This window comes from Palaemon carinicauda, chromosome 34 (assembly GCF_036898095.1).
Source record: "Palaemon carinicauda isolate YSFRI2023 chromosome 34, ASM3689809v2, whole genome shotgun sequence".
In the NCBI taxonomy this organism is placed as follows: domain Eukaryota; kingdom Metazoa; phylum Arthropoda; class Malacostraca; order Decapoda; family Palaemonidae; genus Palaemon; species Palaemon carinicauda.
Window position 1 is genome coordinate 42,360,459 of NC_090758.1, and position 15,000 is coordinate 42,375,458.

General features: G+C 33.1%; 1 pseudogene; it reads right to left on the reverse strand.

Annotated features, from left to right (window-relative positions):
- Window positions 1–13,176, reverse strand: part of LOC137626850 (neuroligin-3-like) — a 16,047-nt pseudogene extending 2,871 nt beyond the window's left edge.
- Window positions 13,177–15,000: the final 1,824 nt, after the last annotated feature.

Here is a 15,000-nt window from a genome sequence, read left to right on the forward strand (position 1 = left end):
TTCATTCCTATTTCTAGCATGCTCTCTTTCCTCTCTCACATCTATCTTCCTATCACCCAGAGCTTTATTCGCTCCATCCCTCCTCTCAAACCTTGGCCTTCCTCTTGTACTTCTCCCATCAACTCTTGCTTTCATCACCTTCTTTATCACACAGCCATTTTCCATTCTCTCAACATGGCCAAACCACCTCAACACATTCATATCCACTCTAACTGCTAATTCATTTCTTACACCCGTTCTCGCCTCACTACTTTGTTCCTAACCCTAACTACTCGAGACACACCAGCCATACTCCTCAGGCACTTCATCTCAAACACATTCAATTTCTCTCTCTCCATCACTTTCATTCCCCCAAAACTCCAATCCATACATCACAGTTGGTACAATCACTATCTCATACAGAACTCTGTTTACATTCATTCCCAGCCCTCTATTCTTTACCACTCCCTTCACTGTCCCCAACACTTTGCATCCTTCATTCACTCTCAGACGTACTTCTGCTTCCACTCCACCATTTTCTGCAACAACAGACCCCAAGGACTTAAACTGAACCACGTCCTCAAGTAACTCTCCATTCAATATGACATTCAACCTCGCACCACCTTCCCTTCTCGTACATTTCATAGCCATACTCTTACCTACATCAACTCTCAACTTCCTTCTCTCACACACCCTTCCAAATTCTGTCACTATTCGGCCAAGCTTTTTATTCCGCGTCTGCAACCAGTACAGTATCATCCGCAAACAACAATTGATTTACTTCCCATTCATGATTATTCTCGTCTATCACTTTCAATCCTTGTCCAGGCACTCGAGAATTCCCCTCTCTCACCTCTCCATCAACATACAAGTTAAACAACCACGGTGACATCAAACATCTCTGTCTAAGCCCCACTCTCCCCGGAAACCAATCTCTCACTTCCTTTCCTATCCTAACACATGCTTTACTACCTTTGTAGAAACTTTTCACTGCTTGCAACAACCTTCCACTGATTCCATATAACCTCATCACATTCCACATCGCTTCATTATCAACACTATCATACGCTTTCTCCAGATACATAAATGCAACATACACCCCCTTACCTTTTGCTAAATATTTCTTGCATATCTGCCTAACTGTATAAATCTGATTCATATATCTCGTACCTCTTCTAAAACCACCATGAACTTCTAAGATTGCATTCTCTGTTTTATCCTTAATCCTATTAATCAGTACTCTACCATACACTTTTCCAACCACACTCAACAAACTAATACCCCCTCGAATTACAACACTCATGCACATCTCCCTTACCCTTATATAGTGGTACAATATATGCACAAACCCAATCTACTGGTACCATTGATAACATAAAACACACGTTAAACAATCTCACCAACCATTCAAGTACAGTCATACCCCCCTCTTTCAACATCTTACTTTTCACACGATCCATACCAGGTGTTTTTCCTACTTTCGTTTCATCTAGTGCTCTCCTCACTTCCTCTCCTATAATCTCTCTTATTCTGATCTCCCATCAGTGGCACCTCAACACCTACAACAGCAATTATATCTGCCTCCCTATTATTCTCAACACAAGTAAACTTTCAAAATATTCCACCCAACTTTTCCTTGCCTCCTCTCCTTTTAACAACCCTTCCATTTCCATCTTTCACTATCTCTTCAATTCTCTTTCAACATCTTAGTTTCCACACGATCCATACCAGGTGCTTTTCCTACTTTCGTTTCATCTAGTGCTCTCCTCACTTCCTCTCCTGTAATCTCTCTTATTCTCATCTCCCATCAGTGGCGCCTCCACACCCACAACAGCAATTATATCTGCCTCCCTATTATTCTTAACATTAAGTAAACTTTCAAAATATTCCACCCAGCTTTTCCTTGCCTCCTCTCCTTTTAACAACCTTCCATTTCCATCTTTCACTATCTCTTCAATTCTCGAACCAGCCTTCCTTACTCTCTTCGCTTCTTTCCAAAACTACTTCTTATTCTCCTCATATGAACTACCCAGTCCCTGACCCTACCCCAGGTCAGCCACCCTCTTTACCTTAGTTACCTTGCGCTTTACTTCCACGCTTTTCTTTCTATATCTTTCATACTTCTCTATACTATTACTCTGCAGCCATTCTTCCAATGCCCTCTTCTTCTCTTCCCCTTTTATCTTCACTCCTTCATCCCACTATTCACTACCCTTTCTCATGCTGCCTCCAACAAACTTCTTGCCACACACATCACATGCAATCTCAACAAAATCTTCTTTCACTAACTTCCACTTCTCCTCTAAAGTACCAGTTTCTCTCACTTTCACTCTGTCTTATGTCATTTTCAACCTTTCTTGATATTCACTTTTTACCTGCGGTTTTATTAACTCGTCAACCCTCACTAGCTTACTTTAACACCCCCCACTCTATTCCCCAACTCTTTTGATACAATTAATTTTCCTTCCACCAAAAAATGATCAGACATACCGTTAGCCATACCCCTAAATATGTGCACGTCTTTCAATCCTCCAAACATTCTTTTAGTTATCAGCACATAATCCATTAAAGCCCTATCTACCACACTTCCATTTGCCACTCTTACCCATGTATACTTGTTTTTAAATATCTTTTTGAAATAGATAGAACTTATCACCATCTCTTGCTCAACTCACATATCTACCAGTCTCTCACCACTCTCATTTTCACCTAGTACGCCATACTTTCCAATGACACCTTCTACCTATCCAGCGCCCACTCTAGAATTTAAGTCCCCCATGATAACTGCATAATTCCTTATACTCAGTCCTTCTACATACCTAGTTAATTCCTTCCACAACTCTTTCCGTTCTTCTTTACTTTTCTCATAACCTGGCTCATATGCACTAACAAAAGCCAAACATTCCCTACCAACCTAACCCTTACCCACATTAACCTATATGATATCTCCTTCCATTCCACTACTTCACCTGCCTTCCAATCACTCAGTAATAAAGCCACACCCTTTCTTGCTCTTCCCCTTTCAATCCAAGACACTCTACCAGTCACTTCACCAAACATCACTTCACCCTTCCCTTTTATCTTTGTCTCACACAAAGCTAATATATCCCTCCTTCTCTTCCTAAACATACTTCCAATCTTGCATCTCTTACTCTCTATCGTTCTACATCCACGCACATTCAGACACCCCAAAACTCCAGCTCCACCTCTTTGATGTCTCACAGGAGTATATAAAACAGGACAGGGGGTTCCGAGCCCACTTGTCCCATCCCTTTTAGTCGCCTCTTACGACACGCAGGGATACGTTGGCACTATTCTAATTGTTGTTATGCCACCGCGGCCACATATTTATAAATTTATAAATTTGTGTGTGATTCTTATTGCAGAGACACTGAATAACTTATAGTTACTTTTTAAAAACTATTATGTCTGTAAATCAGTGTTTAGATTTAATTCTAAGAACTGAATAAACGTAATATAACTAATAGGAAGCAATGAAGTGAAATATTCTACCTATTCATATCAAGTTAATGAATATGTTATTAAGCATTAAATGTTTTACTTTCCATTTAAAATTACAGATATTTATAACATTGTACATTAGAATTACGTGAACTACAGTATAATGAACTTAACAATAAAATATGAATTATTATCAAAATCAACTGAATCTCCCCACCCTAATTTGATGAAATTACTCCACATTGATATGAAGGATTTGCTGAGTGTGACATCCATCTTAGTGAAGTTATAACTTGAGGCCAAAGGTCCAAGAGCACCCAGAGGACCACCAAAGACGTACGTCAGCTCCTTCAGGAGAAGATTCTCCTTTCCAGATTTTGGGAAAGATAATCACATTAAATTTAAAGTTTTATTGTAGTAATTACTGAATTGAATAATAATAATTTAAATGAAAAGGGTGTATAAAATTATATTTATATCATGATTCTTTTATGGGTATTTATTATTTTATATTTTCATAAATTTAATTTGCAAGATTGAGATACATACATCTCTAATCTATGGATGATATTCAATAAGTTTCTGTAGATTATTAAAGATTCTCATTTATAAAATATACCATATATCTAATCTATCCATATCGACGTACATCTGAACCTTCTTCCTCCAAGACGTAGAGATAATATGATCGAGAAGTCGTGTAGAGCTGCTTGGCAAGATCTATCATCGGCGAGACAATATTCGCATCGTGAAGGCCTTGGCCGGTTGAGTCCCTGATGCTGATTGGTTGATGGAGGGATCTCGACCAATCAGTGTACTCGGCTGTGATGGCTAACATTATTTCCTGTAGAGGTAGATGAAAAGACTCCATTTGAGGTATACTTTTATATATTAGATGGTATAGTATAAATATGTGTGTAGCCCAGGTAATAATAATAATAATAATAATAATAATAATAATAATAATAATAATAATAATAATAATAATAATAATAATGCCCACCTGCAGATGATAGCGATAGTTATTGACGACGAAGGATCTCAGCATATCCTCCCTATAGTCAGCATCAAATCCTTCCTGGAATTCTTGCTGACTCACGATGTCAAGGAGGTTGGCAGCTGTCATTCCTAGTAGGAGGTCAACTGGAGTTCGACCTTCCTTGCCTTTGAAGTCAAGAGGAAGAGTAAGATTTTTCTCATTGTTTTTTTATAGTTAAGTGATTAAGAATCATTTGGAATAGACAAATGGAGATATTTATGATATACGAATAAGTACTTAGGTGCAAGTTAATTTTTTTTTTAGTTTCAGACATTAGGAATTTTATTCTGTTTAAACGTATGTATTCATTATGCAAGACATTCAGTTCATAACTGTATATATCTGCGTATTTAAAAAGAACAACAACAACAACTAAAGCAGCTGTGTCTAGAACTCTGCAGGGCATTGGCCACATCCATGTCCTTATTCTTGACTGTGGTTTAGCTAGTTTTCATGACCACGCTTGCCAAGTGCAGAGTGGTGATGGTGGGAGATTTATGTCTGATTGCTCACAGCAAACGTAGCTATTATAGGTAGCCCTAGTACAGCTCTGCTGATCATCACGTTGAGGTATCCCCACCCACAAAGGGAGGCGTATCTATCTATATATCTATCTATCTATCTATCTATATATATATATATATATATATATATATATATATATATATATATATATATATATATATATATATATATATATATATATATATATATATATATATATATATTTATATATATATATATACGTGTGTAGAGAGTTTTTTATATGCAATGTCATACATTTAAGGGTTTCAGCTGTATTTTCCATCTCATGCATTATGAGTTAAGACCCTAAATAGCATTTATAATAAATAGATTGTTTTTGCGTTTGAGTTTATAAACATATCAAACCCATTTACGAAAATTAAGAAGTAAAACTTACCCATTTTTCTCATATAATTTTTCCAGTCAGGTTTGATAGTGACACCATCTATGCTGGGGCCAACAGCCACTTGAAACTTGGATGTCTTTAGGTGAACCTTTAAGAACATTATCTTAATGTTATTTCCTTTTATAAAAGTTATATTTTTCCTAAATCATAATTAATATTTAGACAGAAATATTAAAGTTAACTTATTATTTGTCTTTCACGATTGAAGTATTATTATAAAAAGTACTATAATAAAAAGAAATCATCCTATGTTAAAATAAGTATTATAATATTGTTAGGTTAAATGTGAACTCAAATATCTAATGACATTTCGTTTTTCTATAACACACCTTTTCGTATATAGACAGACTTTCGGTTAAAATTTTGTTATAATTATAACTATAAAAATTTTTAACGCATCCACTGAAATAAATATCTAATTACAAAAAACTTTAATTACCAATAAGTTATTCAAAGTCATTACCTGGTACATAAGGAGAAAAAATAATCAATTATTCTTTATATTTTGAAACAAATTGCCATATTGTTTAATTAAATGTATCATTAATCTCTTGTTTTTTTTTTCACGTTTTAGGAAAACATAAAAAAGGAGCTAAATACAATATAATTATTTAAATATTAAAAAAAAACACTTAACAATTAATGAAATTATTATTATATATATATCCTTCTGTATTTGATGTTTTCATTAGGTAGAAACAAAAAAAAAGAAATTCCAATTTATTATTGTTTCTAGCTACTCTTATTCCATGTAGCTTACTTTCTTTGTGTGAACAGTATCTGTGGTGGCATATTGCCAGGGGCAGAATAATCACTAAAAACCACAAAATTTACTATGTACAATTGTTCTTGTTATTGGAATAGAACGTATATTAATAACAAATAAAAATCCTATACTTATAGCATATGTTATGATTGGAAATATTATACGCTACAATAGTATAGTCTAAAGTTGAATAATCGTCCCTTTTATTTTCGATGGACTTATGGTTATTTTTAAGAAACATATCAACTTGTAATATGAAACTAATAAAGCAATTGAAATTTTGTCGGGTCACGTAAACTGGTAATCAAACACTCATTCTCAATACATCTCCAACATAATGTCACCTGCAATATGTCGTGCAGAGGCCTCTTCCTCAGACACTGGAGAAGATTTTCATAGTGGCGAAAGAGGTCGTTTGGAACAGGGCAGTCCAGCTGGGTGGCTACATCGAAGGCGTGTCCAGATGGGTCCCGGACTGAAGCCCAGGGACTGAGTGCAGATCCTGACATCAGGATTGCTCGCTTGAACAGACCTGCTCCTGATGACCAGGGGAGAAGGATTGCCCGAAGGATATTATGGTAGGAAGGATTCTATGGTGTTACGTGTTTAGAGGGGCGGTTATCTTATGTGTTTTTGGTAATTTTTTGGTAGAGACATGGTTTATATATATATATATATATATATATATATATATATATATATATATATATATATATATATATATATATATATATACATATATATATATATATATATATATGTATATATATATATATATATATATATATATATATATATATGTGTATATATATATATATATATATATATATATATATATATATATATATATATATATATATATATATATACATATATACACATATATATAAATATATATATATATATATATTTATATATATATATATATATATATATATATATATATATATATATATATATATATATATATATATATATATATATGTACACGGTATGTGCGTGTGTGTGTGTGTGTGAGTGAGTTTAAACAAATATTTAAGGATTCTGTGAGCCTCAGTGGTCATAAATATCATAAACTATATTATCTTCATCCCTCTTTTCTCTCAATAATGTTCCAACTCGTTTCATAAGGAAAAAACAATATTACCTTTTGTAGTTAGGCCTTTGTACAAGAACAAGACTCCAATTATAGAATATCTATAAACAAGGGAAATAAACAAAAGTGGAAAAGGAATATCCAATAACAAATAAAAAGACGATGATAGAAAATTGAATTAGTGTTTTTTCTTGATGGTAATAAAATGGAATGGGATATATATATTGAAGTTTATTTAATCTGACTTTTTAATTAGGAATCACAAGAAATCATGTATGGAGGTATGTTTACAGAAAACACACACACATACATTCATTCATATATATATATATATATATATATATATATATATATATATATATATATATATATATATATATATATACATATGATAACTTCCAAAAAATTCTTATCGGACCCTTCATAACAATTATAAGAGAATTATAACGGAAATATTAATGAAAATCTACCATTTTCTTTACAAGTTCACCACTCAAAAATAAGAACAAAAATTGATTATCGATATCTAATGAACAACCTCCTTTAGGAAACTTAAGATACTCCACAATATAATATCCATGATATTTACATTCAATTAACCTTCGTTTTTATCATGGGAATTTTACCTCATCACTGAATAACAACAACAATAATAAAAATGATAATGAAAATTCCAGCTTATCATAAAAATTATTATTATTATTATTATTATTATTATTATTATTATTATTATTATTATTATTATTATTATTATTATTATTATTAGTTGTAGTGCTAGTAATATTACAATTAGTTAGATTTCAGTAACAGCAGCAGCAATACTATCAGCATTAGAAGTATCATGATATCAAATGCATCCTTTAGAAATATCTCCCTAAAAGCCCATTAACATCACGTCATCCCTCCAACCATAAGTATCATCACCTAAGGAATATCTTAAAACATTTCAAAATTTCCCTTTGTCACAGAGAACAAGGTTTACTTACTGACTGACCTGTAGCAGCAGGCGATATGACAAGGTAGTTGAGGCAGGCGGCTCCCGTGCCGTGACCCATGACCGTGACCTGACCTGGGTCACCCCCGAAGCGGACGATGTTCTCTTGAACCCAGTGCAAGGCAGCCAGCTGGTCCATCAGGCCGTAGTTAGCTACGGTTGGGCGACCCACTGGGTCAGTGTTTGCGTTGTAAAACCCTGGGGTAGATTAAGTAAGAGTTGAAGAGCTCAGATATTGATGTAGGTATGTATATGTATATTATAATTTTGCACATTTAGACGTTTATTTCATTTACATATTCACACAAGCCATATATTATACTCCACATCATATCTGGATTCTCTTTACTATGAGATCAGCGACCCAAGGGGAAATCAGCTTTAAGATAATAGCCTCTGATCAGCCGGCGAATCGAACTCGGCCTAAGAAACTGAGGTTTCATCGACTTAGTGATTTACCCAAGTAGAGCTGCTAAGTCATTGGATCCTCAGTTTCTTTAGCCCAGGTTCGACTCTCAAGCATGACCAGAAGCTATTGTCCTTGAGTGGATTCCTCCTCGGGTGTCTGATCCGAGGCAGAAAAAATCAGACATTAGTGGGAGTATAATTTATGACTTTTTTGAATATATATATATATATATATATATATATATATATATATATATATATATATATATATATATATATATATATATACGCTATCTTTTTTCTTTGGCAAATAGTGTTACAAATCTAACAATTATATTTGATGGAAGACCAGGAGCGACTCTTTATCCTAACAACCTCAATATATATATATATATATATATATATATATATATATATATATATATATATATATATATATATATATATATATATATATATATATATATATATATATATATATATATATATATATATATATATTTTCACGTTCATATATTTCAACATAAAGGTTATATATCAATCTATGGAAACATGTGAACACTTTAATCTCCATTTCAAGAAAAAATTCTATAGTGCAGCATCCATTGAAGCAAAAAAAAAATAACTTTGGTCTTGAAAGCTTTTTATTTCTTTTTCTTCTCCCTTTTCTAAAGATTCCGAGACTGAATTATTCGTGTGTGTTTTCCAATGGTTGAATCGCTGCTTTCGTCTCTCGTTCCAGGAAACAAGAAGAAGAAGTTTACCAAAGGGGACTTTACCATATCCCTGTCTTCATCTTTAGTCAAACAGGATTAATAGGAATTTTCTTTTTCTTTTTTTTGTCTATTCTATTTTGAACATTTATCTTTGGAAAACTATTTCATAACCAAGTATTATTGCTCCATATAATATATATGAAATTCCAGTTTGTATAATTCAGTAATATCGAAGAGAAAGAATCATTTTTTTTAAATCCATGAATATGTGCAAGATATATGAGATTGAAATATCATTTTCTTAGAGGAGGAGATTTTGAATAATAGGATTTCAGTGGAAAAAAAAATATGTTACCTCCAAAAATGCCTACCTAACAAAAATATACAACCTAACGGGCCATGAACATACACCATTACTTACCAAAAAATATATAATAAAAGTACTTACCAAGAATATGCAACCTTACTAACCAAAATTTAAAACTTCACTTACCAAGTCGGAAACATTACCTAACAAGTCACCAACTTTACTTACCCAAAATATATAGCCTTCTTACTAAGAACATACAACCTCACTTACTAAGAATATACAAACTTGCTTACCAAGAATATACAACCTTAGAAAGAATATAGAGGAACCTTGTTTACCCAGAATGCCGAGACGATAGTTGAGAGTGACCACAATGACCTTGCCCAGAGCTGCCAGAACTGATCCGTCGTAGAGACTTGAAGATCCCCACTCAAACGACTCTCCATGGATGAAGACGACCACTGGGTAGGCCATAAGAGCTGCATCTGCAAGGAGGCAAGCAGGATACTTAAGAAAAGTACTCGGATCTAGCAAATTGGGTTCTAGGGATGCAGAAGCAAGTAGTTGGGACTTACCATCATAGGTTTAGAGAGATATAGATATTGATTAGTACAGAAGCAGGACATGTTTTATCTCTCCTCCTATACTTCCTTTGCAATCTTAGTGGACTTATTCTGTTATTCCTAAAGTCCTTCTATTATAAGTCATTCTCATCATATTTCATTTTGTTACATATTAGAATATCCTTTACTTTAGTCTACTCTCGCATCCAAGTTACTCTTCTTTAGTCTCTTAATGTTATTGCAATGATTTTTCTTTCCTTTGAACTGTTATTATTTGCGCCCAAAATTCCACGAGAGGTGAGAGGCGTTACTGCAATTTCTCCGGTATAAAAAAGTCTTTTAAACAATTCATCTTCCTATTTGGTTCCAGCGTTTCCTGAGTGTTGATTTTACCTCATTCGTTTCATGTGGTTTCTTGCGTTCAAATGTTCGTGGTGAGATGGTGGGACATTTATATTTTATTAAATTGAAATTTATGATATTCATAACGTGGAGTTGTAGAATATATTTCATGTTCTTTTTCCTACTTTACTTGATATTCTAGTATGTGTTCAAATCTACAATGCAAGCTAGAGTTATTCACACAGGGAAAACAAAACAAGCTAAAAATATATTCCATTAAACAATGCAACTTACAATTATTGTTAATTGGAATAAAATTTACTCATCAATTCAATTTATGAATGCAATATACAATCATTTCTAAATGGGAATAGATTGCATTAAAAATGCAAGCCACAATTATGTGTAAATTGGAATAATTTGCATAAACAGTGCAAGTTGCAATAATATTTATATTGGAATAAATTCTATTTAGCAATGCAATCTGTAATTATTGGTGAATGTGTATAAATTGCATTAAAGATTTCAACTACAATCATTGTTAAATGGAATTCAATTCCTCCCAACAATACAAATTACAATTACAGGTAAATGGGATTAAACTCCTTTCAATAAGGTAAGCGGCAATTATTTCTAAATAGGAATATATTTAGTTTAACAATTCAAGTTACAAAATGAGATTAGATTGCATTGATCAATGCCAGATATGATTAATGGTAAATGAGAATAGTTTCTATTGAATAATTCAAGGTATAATTATTTGAAAATGGGAATATATTCCAATATAAATGCAAACTACAATTTATGTGAAATAGGAATAAATTCAACTAATTAATACCAACTATAATTATTGGTAAATGTGAATAGACTCATTTCAACAAAGTAATCTGCAATTTGGTGATAAATGTCTTCAGATTTTGATATAATCTAAGAGAAGATATTACAAAAACATTTATGTTACATATTATAAATAGTAATATAATAAATTTGAACTACTCTGGGTAATAATAATAATAATAATAATAATAATAATAATAATAATAATAATAATAATAATAATAATAATAATAATAATAATAATAATAATAATAATAATAATAATAATAATCACCATTTCTGTTCAGAATTCCAGAAAATCATAAATCATTGCAGCATAAAGAACTAAAATATATCTATGTTTTATTTTGAATCAAACCGTAGTGAATTAGAATAAAAGAAAAAATTTTCAATCCTTATGACGAAAAATATCAAGGATTTGTTTAATGAAGCTGAATTTAGAACTATATCAAATATCAAATGATATAAAAAAGGTCCTTGTTTTTGTTTGAGGGTTCGATTTTTTAATTTCTTTTAAAGATATAATGAAAAAAAGTTTCTATTTCATGGAATATCCTGGAGTAATTTTTGTACGTTGTTTTTATGTTTGAAATTTGGGATTTTATAGAGAGAGTAATTATTTTCCCCCAAAAATAACGGTGTAAAAAAAAAAAAAAAAAGAAAAAAAAAAGTCTTGCTATAAAAGAGGACTCCCGCAAAGGAGTCCATTACATAAATGAAGGTTTCTCCAAATCCCACAGAAGTAGAGCTTAGCAATAGATGCCATCACACAAGGAAGTCCTCCCCATGTGAGAGGTCTCAAATAAATGAGGCATCCACAACAAGAGTCTTCCCCATGAAATTAGATTTCCCACATAAGAGAGCTCCAACAAAAGAGGCCTTTCAACATAAGAGGCCTTCAAAGAAAAGAGGCTTTCAAACAAAAGAAAACTCCGCTTAGAATTGTCGATCCAACAGTAGAGGACTTCCAATTAAATACTCCTCCATATAGAAGAGACCTTCCAACAAAAGAGGCCTCTCCACAAAAATGTCCTTTCCACAAATGAGGGCTGCACAAAAAAGGACGCCTTCGAACAAAAGAGGCCTCACCATAAAAGAAGACTTGCTATAAAAGAGGACTCCCACAAAGGAGTCCTTTACATAGAAGAGGGTTTCTGCAAAGTGGCTTCGCACAAAAGAGGTCTCCCCACAAAAGAGACCTTACCCAGAAAAGAGGCCTTCACACAAAAGTTATTCCATCAAAAGAGGCCTTCCCATAAAAGAGGACACCAACAATAGATGCATTCACACAAAATGAGCCCTCCCCATACGAGAGGTCTCCCACAATAAAAGGCTTCTCATAAATGAGTCCTACTCATAAAAGGAGACTTCCCACATAAGAGGCCTCCAACAAAAGAAGCCTTCCCACAAAAGAGGCGTCCTACATAAGATGCAGCCGCAAAAAGAGGTCTCCGCATAAGAGAGGCCTCCCAAAAACTTTGCCTTCCCAGAAAAGAGGCCTACCATAAAATAATCCTTCCACCAAAGACTCCCCAAAGAAGAGGTATCACACAAAAGAGGCATTAAAAAAACGGCTCTTCCACAAAAGAGGCTTACCAGAAATGAGCCCTACCAGAAAAGAGGCCTTCCCACGAAAGAGGCCTCCCACTAAAAGATTCCTCTCCACAAAGTTCAGAGACCGACTCTTCCATTTCCATGAAATAATCTTTGAAAGGACGAACACCGACGAACATCAAAGCGACAGGACTTTTTAACGACTGAAGGAAACGACCCTTTCCCTAATGAGGGATCTTTGACTCTTTAACGACTAAAGGAAACGACACTTTGCCTAATGAGGGATATTTGACTCTTTAACGACTGAAGGAAACGACCCTTTCCCTAATGAGGGATCTTTGACTCTTTAACGACTAAAGGAAACGACCCTTTGCCTAATGAGGTATCTTTGACTCTTTAACGACTAAAGGAAACGACCATTTGCCTAATGAGGGATCTTTGACTCTTTAACGACTGAAGGAAACAACCCTTTGCCTAATGAGGGATCTTTGACTCCATAACGACTGAAGGAAACGACCCTTTGCCTAACGAGGGATCTTTGACTCTTTAACGACTGAAGGAAACAACTCTTTGCCTAATGAGGGATCTTTGACTTTTTAACGACTTTGGGAAACGACCCTTATAGACAGAAGGAAACGACCCTTTGCCTAATGAGAGGCGAGAGGCGTTACTGCAATTTCTCCTGACTAAGAAAGTCTCTTAAACAATTCATCTTCCTCTGTGTTTCCAGGGTTTCATGAGAGTCTTGATTTTACCTCATTCGTTTCATGTGGTTTCTTGCGTTCAAATGTTCGTGGTGAGATGGTGGGACATTTATATTTTATTAAATTGAAATTTATGATATTTATAACGTGGAGTTGTAGATTATATTTCATGTTCTTATTCCTACTTTACTTGATATTTTAGTAAGTGTTCAATCCCACAATGCAAGCTAGAGTTAGTTACACAGGGAAAGCAAAACAAGCTACAATATTTTCCATTAAAGAATGCAACTTACAATTATTGTTAAATTGGAATAAATTTTTCTCAATAATTCAATTTATGAATGCAATATACAATTATTGTTAAATTGGAATAAATTTTACTCAACAATTCAATATAAGAATGCAATATACAATTATTTTTAAATTGGAATAAATTTTACTCAAAAATTCAATTTATGAATGCAATTTACAATTATTTTTAAATGGTAATAGATTGCATTATAAATGGAAGCCACAATTATTTGTAAATTGGAATAAATTTCATAAATAATGTAAGTTGCAATAATTCTATATTGGAATAAATTCTATTCAGGAATGCTAGCTGTAATTATTGGTAAATGTGTATAAATTGCATTAGAATTTAAACTACAATCATTGTTAAATGGAATTCAATTCCTCCCAACAATACAAATTACAATTACAGGTAAATGGGATTAAATTTCTTTCAATAACGTAAGCTGCAATTATTTCTAAATAGGAATATATTTAGTTTAACAATTCAAGTTACAATTATTGATAAATGAGATTAGATTCAATTGAACTATTCCAGATATGATTAATGGTAAATGAGAGTAATTTTTATTGAACGATTCAAGGTATGATTATTTCAAAATGGGAATATATTCCAATAAAACTGCAAACTACAATTATTGTGAAATAGGAATAAATTCTATTAATTAATCCCAACTATAATTATTGGTAAATGTGAATACCCTCATTTCAACAAAGTAATCTGCAATTTGGTGATAAATGTCTTCAGATTTTGATATAATCTAAGAGAAGATATTACACATAATTATTTAAATGAAAATATACAAACGAACATACAAATATATTTTACAAAAGCATCATACATATTCATCATCATCATCATCATCTTCTACGCCTGTTGAAGCAAAGGGCCTCTGTTTGATTTCGCCAGTCGTCCCTACATTGAGTTTTTGGATCAATTCATCTCCTTGCATCATCTTCACACTTCACAGTTCTCAGCCACGTAGGCCTTCGTCTTTCAACTCTTCT